Source organism: Ictidomys tridecemlineatus, chromosome 6, assembly GCF_052094955.1.
Source record: "Ictidomys tridecemlineatus isolate mIctTri1 chromosome 6, mIctTri1.hap1, whole genome shotgun sequence".
Classification (NCBI taxonomy): Eukaryota; Metazoa; Chordata; class Mammalia; order Rodentia; family Sciuridae; genus Ictidomys; species Ictidomys tridecemlineatus.
Window position 1 is genome coordinate 66,926,861 of NC_135482.1, and position 15,561 is coordinate 66,942,421.

General features: G+C 41.9%; 1 long non-coding RNA gene across 8 annotated transcripts in view; it reads left to right on the forward strand.

Moving 5' to 3' along the window:
• The window catches only part of LOC144364855 (uncharacterized), a 121,449-nt gene that overhangs the window by 54,409 nt on the left and 51,479 nt on the right, over nt 1–15,561 (forward strand). For 7 of the 8 annotated variants that reach the window (XR_013422950.1, XR_013422948.1, XR_013422949.1 and 4 more), the window contains exon 2: nt 9,486–9,611. This is a non-coding gene — a long non-coding RNA (uncharacterized LOC144364855). Of the gene's footprint in view, nt 1–9,485; nt 9,612–10,381; nt 11,172–15,561 lie in introns of those variants that run through there. The other variant, XR_013422955.1, reaches the window with a different exon arrangement.

Genomic DNA, 15,561 nt, shown 5'->3' on the forward strand with positions numbered 1-15,561 from the left:
AGACTGTGTAGAGTCTTAGCATCAGATTTTCAACATAACAACTTTGTTTCATCTTTTATTGTTAGCCAGTAGGAATACGTGTCTAATAGTGACCCTTTAGGATTCAGGAATAAATGGAAGGTCAGGAGTATGAGGAGTCAGAGGACTCTTACGTGGTCTTAGTTTTAAGATGCTTGAGCTAAAGTTACTCCTGGCTATGGGTAAAATTGCATGAACTCTCTAGATGTTTTTTTCATCTACAGTGGAAAGGTGAGTCTGGGAAAATATGCCATCAAAATATTTTAAAATTTGTTCAGGTGAAATCTATATGGCATAATATTAACCATTTGAAATTGTGGGATTAGTACATTCCGAATGTTGTGCAATCCCCACTTCTAGCTTGGTTCAAAACATTTTCATCAATCTAAAGCAAAACCCCCAGACTCCTCTTCCTCCAGCCTCTGCAACCAGCAATCTGTATTCTGACTCCAGAGAGATCCCTAGGAGTGGAGTTGTGGAAATTTTCATGTTTAACTTTTTGAGGAACAGCTGGGCTGCTTTTCACTGTGGCAAAACCATTTATACTCCTTTCAGTAATGTACAAGTGTTCCAATTTCTAAACATCCTTGTTGATACTTGTTCTTATCTGACTTGTTTTCAATATTTATTTTTTAGTTGTACATGGACATAATACCTTTATTTATGTGGTGCTGAGGACCAGTGCCTTACGCATGCTAGGTGAGCGCTCTACCTCTGAGCCACAACTCCAGTCCTTTATCTGTCTTTTTGATTTTTGTCATCCTAGTGGGCATTGAGAGGTACTGCTTATAAACAGTGATGTTGTACCCCTACATGTGGCTGTAAAACATTGAAAGCATTTGCTTATTTTTTAAAAACTGAATTCTTTATCTTCTATTTTTTAATTGAAACTTTACCACTGAGTGACATCCCTCTCCTTTTAAAATATTTTTTTTATTTTGAGACAAGGCCTCACTAAGTTACTGTGATTGGCTTCAAACTTCCCAGAAACCCTAACAACATCTTCAAAAGTGATACAGGAAAATTAGATGATTATATATAAATTATAATACCATGACACCTCAAATTCCCATTTGTCAAATGACCAAATGACTCTAGCTCATGGAATCATCTTCAGGCCTGAAGGAAGCATAGCCAATGTCATTTCATAGACAAGCCATCTAAAGTGAAATGATCAGACCAGGGCCAGTTTCACAGAAATGAGCCACCTACTGGTAAGAGTTGGGCACAGAAGGAAGTGTTTAGGTGAGGGAATAGTTCCACCCAGCACAGTGGCGGCTCAATGGGAGACTGGCTAACCTCCAAGGTGTAACTGTAAAGGCTTCCCAGAGAAGAAGCTGTTTATGCTAGGCTAATGAATGGCTCGGTGTTGCTAAGGGTACAAGGTGGGAGAGGGATGGAGAACCAGTGAAAATGTCCATCAAGCCCAGAGGAGGCACCTGGCAAGAGTAGTGAGAGAAGAGCTGTACTTCTCCTCACTTACAGAAGGTGATAGGGAAGACATTCCACTACACAACATTGGTTGAAACACTTGTATTGCATCACAGTTGACAAAGGGCACTCATTTAACATGGGACATCTTTGAACTGTATTTAGCCTTGGCGAATGCAAGGATGGTTGACTTGTCCTTATTTTTCTTACCCCTGGGAAACTCCATTAACCACCAGGAGTTGTAGCTTTCTCAGAAGACAGTTGAAGAAGTAGGCTGCTTTCAGAATTTTTTTTTTTCCCAGAAAGGTTATAGAAGTGTTTGACAACGTTGTAACTTATTAACTTTTATCTTTCACTTGCCTTAGTCAGTTTCCTGATGCCAGACCTCAGTGTATCCTATCATCAAAGCCATCTGTGTGAGGGGCCAGGTTTGCTCACCAGGCCTACCTGCTGTGGTGTGGTGTGAGTCCCACTAATCCTGCTTCATGTGACAGCTGACCAAATATGGTTACCCCTGTCACTCCACACTCCTTTGTATACCCCAGCAAATGTGTGTAACATAGTCTAGAAGAAATTGAGACTAATAATAATAATAATAATAACAACTAACACCTATTTACTATGTGTCAGGCAATATTCTAAACACATCACATTTATCAACTCAGTTCTCATAAACCTATGTAGAAGGTATAATAGCCCCGTGGTGGTTAATCTTTGTTGTCATCTTGACTAAATTGAGAGAGGCCTAGAAAATTGGTAAAGCAGAATTCTAGGTGTGTCAGTGAGGGTGTTTCCAGAGAAGACTGGCATGTGGGTCCATACACTGAGTAAGGAAGACCCACCCTGAATGTGGGTGACATGGTCCTATAGCCTGGGGACTGGATGGAACAAAAACAGAAGGGGGCCACTGCCATGCATGCGCAGGTTGGCTCTTGAGTAGGTATGCTTTTCTGCTGTTGCTATCATCATATTTCAGACTTTTCAGTGTTTGAATTAGACTCATGTCAGTGACTCTCCAGGGAACTCCAAGGCCTTCTAGCGTCTTGGACTGAGCATGCTCCTGGTTTCTCTAGGTCTCCAGCTTACAGATGCCCAGTGTGGGACTAGCCAGTTTCTGATAATGTAAGCCAACCTAATAAACCCTGTTTTTTCAGCTTTTTTGTTTTTGCTGATGTGACTGAAAGACCTGACAGAAGCAATTTTAGAGGAGGTAAAGTTTATTTTGGGGTACACAGATTCAGGGGTCTCTGTTCATAGACAGCCAACTTTATTCCTTGGAGAGAGAGAGAGAGAGAGAGAGAGAGAGAGAGAGAGAGAGAGAGAGAGACTGACTCCACTTGCCAGATAAAAAATATATACCCCCAAGCCACACCTGCAATGACCTACGTCATCTAGCCACATCCCACCTGCCTTCAGTTATCACTCAGTTAGTTCCCATCAGGGATGAGCTTTTGGGGGACACATCACATCCAAGCCATAACAACCCCCTCTTGTAACTATACTTGCATTCTGTTGGTTCTATTCCTCAGGAAAACTCTGACTCATACAATCCCCAATTGACGGTTGAGGAAATTGAGACAAAGAAGTTAAATAACTTGTTAACATTGTGCAGGTAGTAGGGGACACGATGAGCATTTGACCCCTGGTCTTTGTAATCTCAACCTTACATACCGCCCCTCCCATGCCTTGAACCTATGTCGATACATAAATTTTTCAGGTAATTCTTGCATGGGATATTATCATTGCAGATATATTTTCCTTCTTTCCCTATACTCCTGGAGATTCCAAAGTGTGGAATAGGCAGAGAACACGAAACTCAACTGTTGTAACTCTTATCTCAAGATTATTGGAAATGTAAAATGATGAAGAAATCTTTATCCTCTTCACACCTGGTTTGTGAGTCTCTTTACAGAGACACTCACATTTGGTGAGGGAGCTGGGACTTCTGAGCATGGCACAGGCTGGACTGTCTCTTACAGTTCCAAAGAAGCAGGGAGTGCATCATAGAGTGGAGTAGGGGGGTTGGTGGGAGTGAGAGGGAGTCTTTTTTAGAACGAAGATGATGTGTGCTGGGCCATGTGCATACTCCTGTGACCTCCCCCACCCAATCTTCAGTGAATTCTAACAAAATATAAAAAGGACCAAAAATGATTGGATTTTTAATGTGAAAACTGATAAAAAAGGGTAGTCATTGGCACAGAACCAGATGACATGGGAACAAGGAGGTAGAGATCTAGGCCCCAGCAGAATGCAAGAGAAAAGTGCATTGAATTTCTAATTTTCTGGGATAAAATAACATAAGACTTACTCCCCCCCGCCCCCCCCCCCAAAAGGCACACATTAAGCATGAAGTTAGATGATTGGCAGGATCCCTGGCCTTTGCTTCCCTGCACTTTTGTAAAGTATGGGCCTTCCTGGGCCAGTTTCCACTGCTTTTTGACATGCTGCCCCAAAGTCCCCTTCTCCAGTCACTGTCCCTCTCCTCCATGACACCTCATCTGTCCTAAAGAACCATTGCTCCAGGATGAAGATCTCTTCCAGCTTCTCATTCCTTAAGAATCTCTGCCTACTGCTGAGCTGCAGATGTGCCTCTTTCTTGGTACCCCCTGGGTTGCTCTGCCTGCATCTGCCACAGTGATGAGACCAGGGCTCAAACTGTAAGCTGGCCTGCTGCTTCAGGCCCCCTTCTGGGTGCACTGCAATGACAAGGCATGAGCTTGTGGTTCCTCCCCACCCCAGCTGGCAGCCCCGCCCAGCACCAGGCTGGGCCACTCCTCATGAGGTGTCTGATGCTCGTGCCACCCCTTCATTCTAAGAGGGATAATTGGTTCTGTCCTGCAACAATCTCTTCTGTGGTCGGGGGTGGGGGGCATCATATTATCCATCTTCCTGGGTCTCCCTAAATCAGACTGGTTACTCTTTGAAGTAAAAAGGAAAAAAAAATGCATTAGCAAAGGAATGTGTTTAAAATTATGTGTATTTATAAGTCTGCAAATTTATAACCCGATGTATAAGTTGAACATGTGGAAAACAAAATTAATACACTGAAAACACAGTATAATTACGAAAATAGGCAGTTTCCAAGATAATCACCCACTCTCTAAGCTGAGGCAGGCAGCTGCGCCACCAAAACAGACACTAGACTCCGAGCACAACTAGAGGCGCTGTTTACCACTGAGACCCACAGAGAGGTCCCCACGTCCCTTCCACACTAGTCACAGATTTCTGAATAAGTGACCGTTTCAACTTGTTCCTGATGGTTCTAAAGCCAGATCTGTTGGAGGTGCAGGTCAGGTATGCACGCGCGGAGCTTCCTTGGGAGCCTAAGTCCTTCAATACTTTTGAACCTGCCTTGAGAAATAACAAGGAAACAGCATTATCAGGCTGAAAGATGAGAATGATTGTTACTATGGCTATTTCTGCTTTACAAGTCAGGATCGGAGGTTGTAAAAGCATTTTCAACATTGGCAAGGGGTGACCTTTGAGAAGTCCCACCTGAATCAAATGTACCACAAACATGGACATGAGGGCATCTTGGGAGTTGCTCTTGGGCAGTGTGGCTTGGGCTGAGAAATTTACCTTCTTCTCTCCTTTCCCCCTGTCTCCATCTTCTGTCCCTTCAATGTCTTTGCCCTGTTTTCCTTACTTTTGTTTTTACCCAGTATTCTTCAGACTAGATCTACAGATGGTACTACAAGCATTCATCTTCCTGTAGGTAAGGCTCCCGGCACATAAATAGAATGGTTATTTCAACAGTCCTGTGTAGCAGTAAAACAGAGATGGAAGGAAGAACGAGAGCAAATTTGGGTCAAAAGCTGAGACACCTGGTTTAAAAAGAAAAGCAGGAAAAATTTCACCTCAGATTTTCTAAAAATGTTCACAGAAAAAAAAAATCAATAATAAGAGGCCAGATCTCTTAAAGAATGAGAATTGCCAGGGCAAATGTACTGACCAAGCCTTGGGGAAGACTTATGTGCAATTGTAAAGATTTTCATCAAGGTAACTTTTGTACTAATTTGAGCTTCTGGTAAAGAAATAAGTGAGTAACACAATAAAGTTAGAGGCTGGAATGCTCTTCTGATTGTTGAGGTCGCTGATCTGGGTTCTTTTCTCTAACTTGTCAGGGGTCAGTCAATCTCTGTTTTGCATAGGTATGCATTTGGAATTTAACTTCTGAAGAAACCAGGCAACTCTTCCAACAAGGGCGTTTCCTTTCACTTCATGCCAGCAACAAAGGAAGCATATCTCAATTACAAGGGTTCTAAGTATGATTTCTTTCCTGACCAAGTCTCCGAGGCCTGGAGATTCTTCTGAATGTATAACTAGGGAAAGCAGTGACGTCAACAGTATGTGCTGGTCAGGATGTCCTGTTGCAAGGAGCCAACTCATGCTACCTCAAGTCATGGGGAATTTACGTCTAGGAAGAATTAGGGATCAGTCATATGTCCAAGCTTCATGGTCACTGAAATAGGCTAGAACAAACACTATCCAGTAGCACATGTGACCAGAGGTCTCTCAGACTACACACATCCACTCAGGGATGTAAAGATGCAAGCAATTGGCCCTCACTGGGGTGCTTTCCCAGTTCCAGGACTCTGAGCCAACATGGCAGCTGCTTTTCCCAGAACCAGACATGAAAGAGAAAGAGGCTCAAGACAAAACCCATAGACTTTTTATAACCTCATCTCAGAAGTAACACATCACTTTTGCCATGTTTTATTGGTTGTGGGAACTAACCCTGGCATGAGGGCTATGTGTATATGGTCTATAGAAACATGTGAATACCAAGCAGCAGAGATTGTTAGGGGACATTGTGGAGGCCGGCTGCCACATCATTTCTGGAAGTACTAGATATTTTTTTATATTAGGTTTCCTTTGACCTGTTTCCATTCCTTTCTCTGCTCCTTCCTGTATCATAGGGGCTACAAGACTGGGAACTACATTTCTCAGACTCCCTTCCCATCAAGGCTCTAGAGATGGGTTTAGATTTGGGCAATGAGATATTTGGGAGGCAGAAGGAAGTAGAGGCCATTCATCTTGCAACATCCGTGGTGGGTGACATTACAGGCTTCACTGGATATGAGTTGGTCAGTGTCTCCCAGACTCTGCATCCCGCTACAGTCACTGTTTGGGAGGCTAGAGGCAGCATGGGGGAAGCACTGATTTGACATCTCTCACTGCTTATAGCAGCTTCTTGAACTCTGGACCTTAGCTTGTGGCCACATGACCCAAACAACCTGTTGGCAGCACCCTGAACTAACTCTTCCAGTCCTGCTAGCAGATGTGAGCGCATAGTTCCCTGTGCTAAGTTTCTTTGTGCATGGGATACTGAAAAGGATTCTGTTTTCCCTATCTGGGAAAAGTAAGAGTAGCTTAGTAGTTAAATATAGGGTTAGACTTTTATTTCAAATTCTATCTCTATCAGTTCTTTGTTGTGCAGCATTGAACAAGTTACCTAAACTTTCAAGCCTTAGATTTCACATTCATAAAATTGAGCTAAAAATAACATCCATGTCATGGAGATTTTATGAAGATAATGAGTAATAAAAATTTAGTATACCTGGCTCATAGTAAGTAAGCACTTACTAAACATGCATTATTATAACTACTGTAGCTGCTGTTGATATGGCAGAGCAGAGCGACATCCCAAATCTCCAGAATCAATGAGAGTGGCCTACAGGAGAGTGGACTACAGGGAATACACAAAGAAAGTTCAAACCATCTAGCCTTTTGTCTAAGTGGAGTATGGAAGCGGTCATTAGAATTGAGAAGAAATGAGCATTGTGTTGGGAGTTTAATGGAAGCTAGCTCAGGAGTGCTACTGCTAGTGAAGAACCAGGAAGCATAGACAAAAGGCCAGGTAGAGGTCTGGGCCAGGCTGGTGCTGCAGAAAGACCCATGAGAGCAGGCCAGGTCTGACCCACTACACAGATGGTCACATGCTCTCATGTGCTTCGACAATTTAAAAACCAATATAAGTTTGGTTTACTGATGGTTGGGAAACTCAACAAGGTGTGGGCAAAGAAGGGCTTCTCCTGTTTGATTCAAAATATTGTTTATCCCATGATGGAGAAGTTCATGGATAAGACCCACATACTCTTACTAAATCCAAGAGTGAAAATAAACTACCTCAGCTGTTAGTGCAGAAATGACTCTAAGCTATCCTGTGACCAGGTTGACCAGGGTGTCCTTCAAAGCCTACAGCAAGATGGGTGGTGTCTTCATCTCATCAAGCACAGGAAGAACAAGCAGCCTGTCTAAGGTCACAGAGCCAGTGAACCAAAATCTCCTCACCCCATTCTAGCACATTCTCTTTCTTAATAGTAGTACAAGAGTGGCTGGCTTGAGAAGCAGGTTGAATAGCTTATGTTTGGGTGAATCTTCAGTAACTGTGTTATTTGATAAAAGAACAAGGGGAAGATTGTACCCTTCCCTTAATTTTTGAGATTTATGTTATGTTAGAGCACAAAGAAGAAGAAAGGTAATTAAAAGCATTCAAAATGCCACTATTTGCATTTTGTAGAGAGTTACAAAGTTTAAATAAAGAAGATATTATTGTTATAATAAAAGGTACTAGAAGTTCTTCACCTAACTCTAAGTATCCCCAGGGATCCTGTGAGTCGACCTGAAGTCATATATGAAACCATGTTTATATGAGAATGAGAACATGTAGCTTTCTATACATTCACAAGAGAATCCATAACCCCCCAAAAATGTAAGAAGCACTACTGTTGAATCCCACGCCCCTTCAGAACTGGCTGGCTGGTTTATTCATTCATTAAGCAGACATTTAATGAGCCTACTTGATGACCTTAAAGGCATTTAAATTTCAGCACTTCTAAAATCTGCTCAGGGTCTTTTTGCACAAAGCCGGATCTTGTGGTGTTTGCTGTAACAGTGAGTTGCAGCAGGACCAAGAAATCCTTCAAGTCAGAAACTGGGAGTCTTCCTCGGCATCCCCTCAGCCTAACCTATCAGAAAACCCTGTGGATTCTACCTCCTAATCTTCTCTCATGTCCACACACGTGGCTTTTTCTTTACCGCCACGTCCCCAGGCCTGGGAGTCATCTGCTTTCCCTAACCCTCACCCATCTCTGTGCACCCACTCTGGCTGGAGTCCACTCTAAAGTCAGTGATCTTTTGGGAATGAAAATCCAACTTGGCACCAATAACAACCTCCCTCTCCTGGACCTAGCTGAAAACCTTCCTAAGGGTTTTCATGATGAATAAATTCAGAACTTCTTTTCAAGGCTGAAAAATAAAAAGTGCATGCTCTGTCCTGCTAGGAGAGCTTTGGCTGTAGAAGAGGTGCCCCAGGGAAAGCCGCTCTGTCCTTCATTACATTCCTTAAACCCACCGTGCTGTCTCCTGCCACAAGGTACTTGTACATGCTGTTCTTCCTATTTGAGAGGCTCTTTTCTTTCCTTTTTTGCCTGGGGCACCCTCACCTCCTCTGCACATTTCAGCTATCACATCACCTTCTCAAGAGAACCTTCCAGGCTTCCTCTCCAGACCAGGTGCAGTGCGTGGTTAATGCCCGTGCGTTTCCTTCACAGCACTTAGTACTGTTAACAATATATTTATATGACTAATTGATGTCTGAATCTCCTTCTATGTTATAAGCAAATCACACTGTCCACAGGGTCTAGTCTGTGTTCACCTTGTTATATGTGCTCTTAATTTTTTTTTTAAGAGGATGGATAAGGAATTAAACAACTGAAAGCTGAGACTGTGCATGTGATGTTTGGGATATAGCATCTGCAGAGAGTATGTACTGACAAGGTAACAATTTAAAATTCTGTAATAATGGTTAATTCTGAGAAGTCATAGAATTAACTTCTAACTTCTAAGTCTTGTTTTCATCAATAAGTAATAAAAAGTTCTGTGTCGATATAAGATAGATATAAGATGAGCATAGATATTCCCACTGGTAAACATATGGAGTTTCTGGGTCACTCAAGCCCACCTAGCACACTTTCTTTCTCAGAGAATGATATCAAAAGGCAAATCTTCTTTTTTCTCTTTTTTTTCCCCAGTGCTGGGGATGGAACCCAGGACCTTACACAGGCTAAGAAAGCCTCTACTTCTGATCACCCACAGGCCAAAACTTCACCTGTCAATACGAGCTGTTGTCTGGAGGGTGCTGTCCTTCTACTCTTCAGGTAAGCCTGTGATGTAGGGCTGGTGGAAGAGTCACAGGTCACCTGGATGCTTGTGGGCACTGAGAGTACCTGTAAATTAGTTAAACACTTACAATGTGCATGGATAATGACTAGTGCTCTTCTTTCCAGAATGTTTATGCATCTGTTCATAAAATCTAAAGTAAGTTTGTAATAATTCATGAACATCTTGTACTTTAGAATTTTCTAATGTGTTCTTTCCTACATAAGGAAACTAAAAAAAAAGTCAACCTGGTTGTAGAACAGTGGTTATAAGAGACTGAGAAGGCCTTGGAGAAAGGAGGAATAAAGGAAGTTTGGATAAAGGTTATGTAAAAACAGATCAAAGGAATGAGTTCTGATGATCTGCAACACAGAGGGATGAGTATAGTCCACACTAACCTATTGTGTATTTTATGAAGATCTGGAAAAAAGAGCTCACAGGCTCTAAACATAAAGATATGATAAGGAAAGGGAAGTGCTATTTTCCCTAATTGGATCAGTGCAGGCTGTATGAATGCCATGGAAATATCACACTGTACCCCACTGGTATGTACAATTATTATGTGTCAATCTAATAATGCTTAAGAAGATTCCAGAAATTTAAAAAAAATTCTTCCTTAAATGGTATTAACTAACTTAGGAAATAAAAAAGGGGGCTCAAAATGTTCTATACCTATTTTCATTTACAATCTTAGTTCCTTTGATTTTTTTTTAAAAAAGTGTGTTTTAAAATATCTTAAAATAACATGCTGTACTCTTTGAATTGGAAGGGAGAAGACATTGGAGACTGTTCAGTCCTCTTGCTTCCCATGCCTGGAATCCATGTCTTTGGGAGACAGGCAGAGACTGTCTAACAGCTAGACATACTGGAGTTCTCCAAGTCCAGCTGCTTTCTTCCTCACGGCCCTGACCATGCTGTTCAGCAGCCGTCAAACAGGAATCACTATTACCTGTCACATTCATGGTTTAGTTATGTCAGGATAGCTGATGTTTCTAGTGATGACCCAAGAAACTAGAAGATAAAACCATGTGGAGTGTTAGATTCATACCATTGTATTCCAAGTCTGGAAAACTGGCTGCTCTTGGGAGCTACCAATATTCCCAATTGAACCTCACTTCAGTCTTACTCTATGGGGCTGGTTTGGAAAGTATTTTTGAGATTCCTCACACCTGCTTTTCTGCTCTGTCCCCGCTCCTTAATTTTCCTCATGGGAACTCCTAGTGCCTCTTCTTTGAGGCAGGAAATGCTTTGTTCTTCCGTGTTGCAAATCCTTCTTGAAACTCTTAGAAAACTACTTTTTTTTAAATTAATTAAGAGGCAGTGTGGGTCAGAGTGACAGTTGCCCTTGGACTGCAGTGTATGCATTTTAAGAACTACATCTGGGTTTTAAGACTCGCAGGCACTGGTAGGGCCATATTTCTCTTTCCTGCTTTTCCCACCTCTGTGTCAATCAGTCCCTGTCAATAGCCCCCTGAAGCTCCTCTCATTGTAATTTTCCAGGATATTTTCTGATATGTAAAAATCTCTTAATATTAAAAAATGTTGAGAGTTCAAATTAATTTAGGCTCTTTTATGTTTATATTGGCATTTTTTATTCTTTTACTTTAAGGCTAGTGGCTCACACCTATCCTTCCTGATCTCTCATGGGCTTTTGGCTTTGGCAGGGAAAAAACATCAACATATATTTCTTTGAAACAGTATTCCCCACAGAGGTGATCTCAGAATCTAAGAATACCTCTTCCTTTACCAGAATAGATTAGAAAGAATATGTTAGTCAATCAATAACTATTACAAACATAATGTTTGCCTTGTACTGTGCTCAAAACTGGCAGTTTAAAAGAAATATGATCTTTGTTCTCTCGTTACAGAAAAGAACAAAATTTGGCACCTAAGTTTGAAACCACTTATATTTGACCTTGGATTTGTACAACCTCGATAAGCCTTAGTTCTCTTGTCTATAAAAAATAGGATAATTATTCTATTTCATAGGACTTTCAAAAGGATTTAATGAAAGCAAATAAAAGAGCTGACTCTCATGCCAGCTACTTAGTAAACGCTCAATAAATTTAGTAAACATTACTTAGAGAAATTAAAAAAAATATTTGGCATAAATGAAGAAAACCATGAAGAACAGTTTAGATTGAATGGGGTTGGGAACCTGAGGTGAGTCATTTAATGTTCTTGAAACAGTGACGTTATGGAAGTGACGTTTTGAAAATATTGGTCCAGGATCTGCCTCTCCAGATGTGAGATGCAGGTAGGCATATGGTGGGGAGCAAGGAAGGTGGACTCAAGCTGTGAAGGAGTGAAGGGACATTTTCTTAGCAGCATTTTCCCAGAGGAAACAAAGGAGCTTTGTGTCCATTTTGATTTAGAGACTGAGGATGAGAGGACCAAGGCTGCTGCTGGCCCTTGTTAATGCAGGAACAAAGAAAAGGAACTGTCCATGGTAGCAACCTGGTATTTTGGCAATTGTGTCCATTTGTGTAGTAGCTACAACAAATTTTGCTTTGGAACTGTTCAGTCCAGATGAGTGTCATCTATTTAATTACCTAACATCTCCCTGATGGGCTGTAACTGTCATGAGGACAAGGACTTTTTTTTTGTCTTGTTAGCCTTAGTACCTCCAGCACCAGCACAAAGCAGGTGAATGCTGACTGAGTTGAGTGGGTTGATGGTGAAGGCTGAGAAGTGAAGTCAAGCTGGAGGCAGCTGGAGAGGTGGCTTCCTTTGGGAAACAGTCCTTGAAAAGGACTTAATGGTGCATGACAGGATGATGACACTTGAGAGTAACCATGGAGAAAGAACAAGGAGAAGAGACCACCACTTGAGGGCCACTCCCAGTTTGAGAGTAAAAGGAAACAGAGATCACATATTAAGGTTCCCAGAAGTTCAATCTGGGAGAAAACTTTACTCAGTCCAGAGAGCCTGGGCCCTCCTCACGTTGGGTTGGACCGGGGTAGCTACCGCAGTCCTGGGGTGCTGGTTCTTGTGACTCCACCAGAAAGGATTCAAACAAAACACAGAGCAACGAGAAAGGTTTAATAGAGTGAGAGGGAAGGATCGGGACTGCATGGACCACCTGAAAGAGACGGCCTGGGGCTGACAGGACTGGAGTTGATACCATCTATTTAACTACCTAAGGAAACTGGAATCTTTTGTTCTTGCCTTAGTTTCCTGTCCCGTTAATTGGTTTATTACCCTTTAGTTGTACCTCAGAAAACTTCCTTTGTGAGGGTGGTTGTGACATAGTTTCATCCTTTTGCTAATAAGAGAGGGTTGATTGTAAAAAGGGGGGATGACATTTTACCTGGAAACCATAGTAAATGTATTTGTTTTAATTAAGGTCCCCAGGATTTTTAACTAATGATTCCCTCAAGGGATTCTAGCTTTTCACAGCTTGGGGAAGGGTAGTCATTTGGGATCTTATTCCCAAATGCTTGCCTGTTTAGATCAGGTTCCCTGTGGTTTCTGTTTTATGGCTCCTGGATTTGTCTTGGTGCATAGGCCTGATGTCTGACCCTCATTGTCCTTTCCCTCTACCCACCTGTTCATGCCTAACTCACCAAAGTCATCTTCCGACCTGGATGACCGAGAAGCCACCCAATGTCCTTGGATCAGTCCTTCTGTTGACCCTTCTGCTCTCAACTGGTAAACAGGGAGGAAAGGAAAGAAAGGTTGCTGACAGTGAGCACCTCAGCCCCCACTTCCTATGGCCAGGCTGCTTCTGGGGCAGTCATTTGTGTAACCTGTAAGAACCGTCTTTACTTAACTCCTCAGATTAAAGACCCTTCAGCATGTTAGTTACTGACAAAATTCAGAATTATGTCTCTGAGCTCATTTGCCATTACCTGCCATTCAATTCTTTCCTTTTTGTTATAGTTACACATTACAGTGGGGTTTATTTGGACATAATCATACGTGCATGGAATTTAATTGGCTCCTTTTCAGCCCCTAGGGCTTCCTCTTTCCCTCCCCCATTCCCCTTCTTCTGCTATACTGGTCTTCCTTATTTTTCCCTTAAGTTGGTGCTTTATAGATACATGTAAAGGTGAAATTCACTGTGGCATGTTCATGTACGTACATAGCAAAATTTGTCCTATTATTCCACTGATCCTCCCTTTCCTCATCCTTCTCCTTCCTCCTTAATCCTCTTCCTCTACTCCATTGATCTGCCTTCAATTTTTATGGGATTCCTTCCCTCCATTCCTCATATTTTGGTTTGGCTCCTGCATCCAAACTCATGTATTAAGTTTTATTTATACCAATATTATCTGCCTTTTAATTAGGTAATATAGTCACCTGGCATAAAATTCAAAGATTAAAGGATCCGAGGTGAAAAGTGCTCCCTTCAAACTACTTGTCTCCAAGTAGCCAAGTTGAATCGTGTGTGTGTTTCCCTTGCTTTTCTTCCCACATGAGTGGCTATGAACACACTTTGTGATGCATTATGCTCTTGGCACTGAAAAGCACACCTTGGTAAGAGTGCATTATGGGTTTGTGGTGAGGAACTGATGTGATTCCATTTTTGAGAAATCAGCCTCTACCTCAAGGCCTGTCCTAAGGAAGGGGGTGTGACCCTTGTCCTTGGAAAAACCCACAGAGCACTCCTAAGCACATACCCACCCTGCCCAGTTGTTTGTAAATAACAGGAGAGATCTGCGGTGGTGCCAGGTGTCCTTGACTCAGTTGGGCTAGGTGAGGACCCATAGCAACCCCCTAGCAACCTCCAATCAGCATGAGACAGGGAAAATACCTGGGATGCCAGATGACCCCCCAGTAGTTTATGGAGGTTGATAACCTCTTTGGAAACCATGTAGTTTAGCACGTATACCTCTCGTGGCTTAAACCAATCAGTTCAAAGGAGTCCCCCTCTTGTACTAACCAATCACCCCTACCCAACTTGTTCCTGCCAGTGAATGTGCTAATCAATGTTAAGAGTTGTTTGACTTTCCTGCGATGAGAAATGATTTGCTGTGTGATGTTGTGACACATAGAGTATCCCCCTAAAACCTATAAAATCTCACTGAACATAGGACTGGGACTCACTCCCTGGGACCACAGCATTGGAAACGGTTGTGAGTCCAGGCTCGAGCTTGCAATAAAGACTCTTGTGTGATTGCATCGGATTCAGCTCCTGGAAGTTTACTGGGGTCCCAAGAATCTGGCATTACAGTGGCATGTGTCCTCACTCTTCTTTTATAGCTCCATAGTATTCCACCATTAGTACCACAGTTTATTTAAACATGTTGCTTAGGTTATCTTCAGTCTTTTGCTCTAGACAGTGTTGCTATGAATATCTGAGAAATTGAGAGTATTGGTAAAATTAGGTAGCAGCTTTTTGCCACTAAAGCAGATCCAGAAGACTATGTATCTATAACAACTGTCTCATAATGTGCATCATAGTAAGGCAGCTTGTATAAATAAATTACTGGGTGAACTGTAGCAGATAAAACTTAGATCAATTATGCACACTAATGAGCACACAGCACACACAGAGCTAAAGGCGAAGGGATCCAAGACCCACAAAGGAAATCCTGGTTTTATTTTAATGTCTGACAGAAGTGCCTTATCTGTGGTTACCAAATGCTCCAGGGTGCTTAAATTGCAATGCAGCTGGCTATATAGCTTTAATATTTACTGAGTTTTTCAATTTTTTAAAATATTTATTTTGTATTTGTAGTTGGACACAATACCTTTATTTATTTTTATGTGGTGCTGAAGATCAAACCCAGGGCCTCACACGTGCGAGGCGAGCACTCTACCACTGAGCCACAATCCCAGCCCCCTTTGTTTCTCAATTTTAAGAACTAACAACATTTAGAAATTTTTTACTTTTAATTTTGATAACAATAAAATAATTTTGAAAGTTAGCATTTATGGAACACTTACTGCCTTCAGACACTTCAGACAAAGTACTTTGTAAGCATTACCTTAGTTAATGCACTA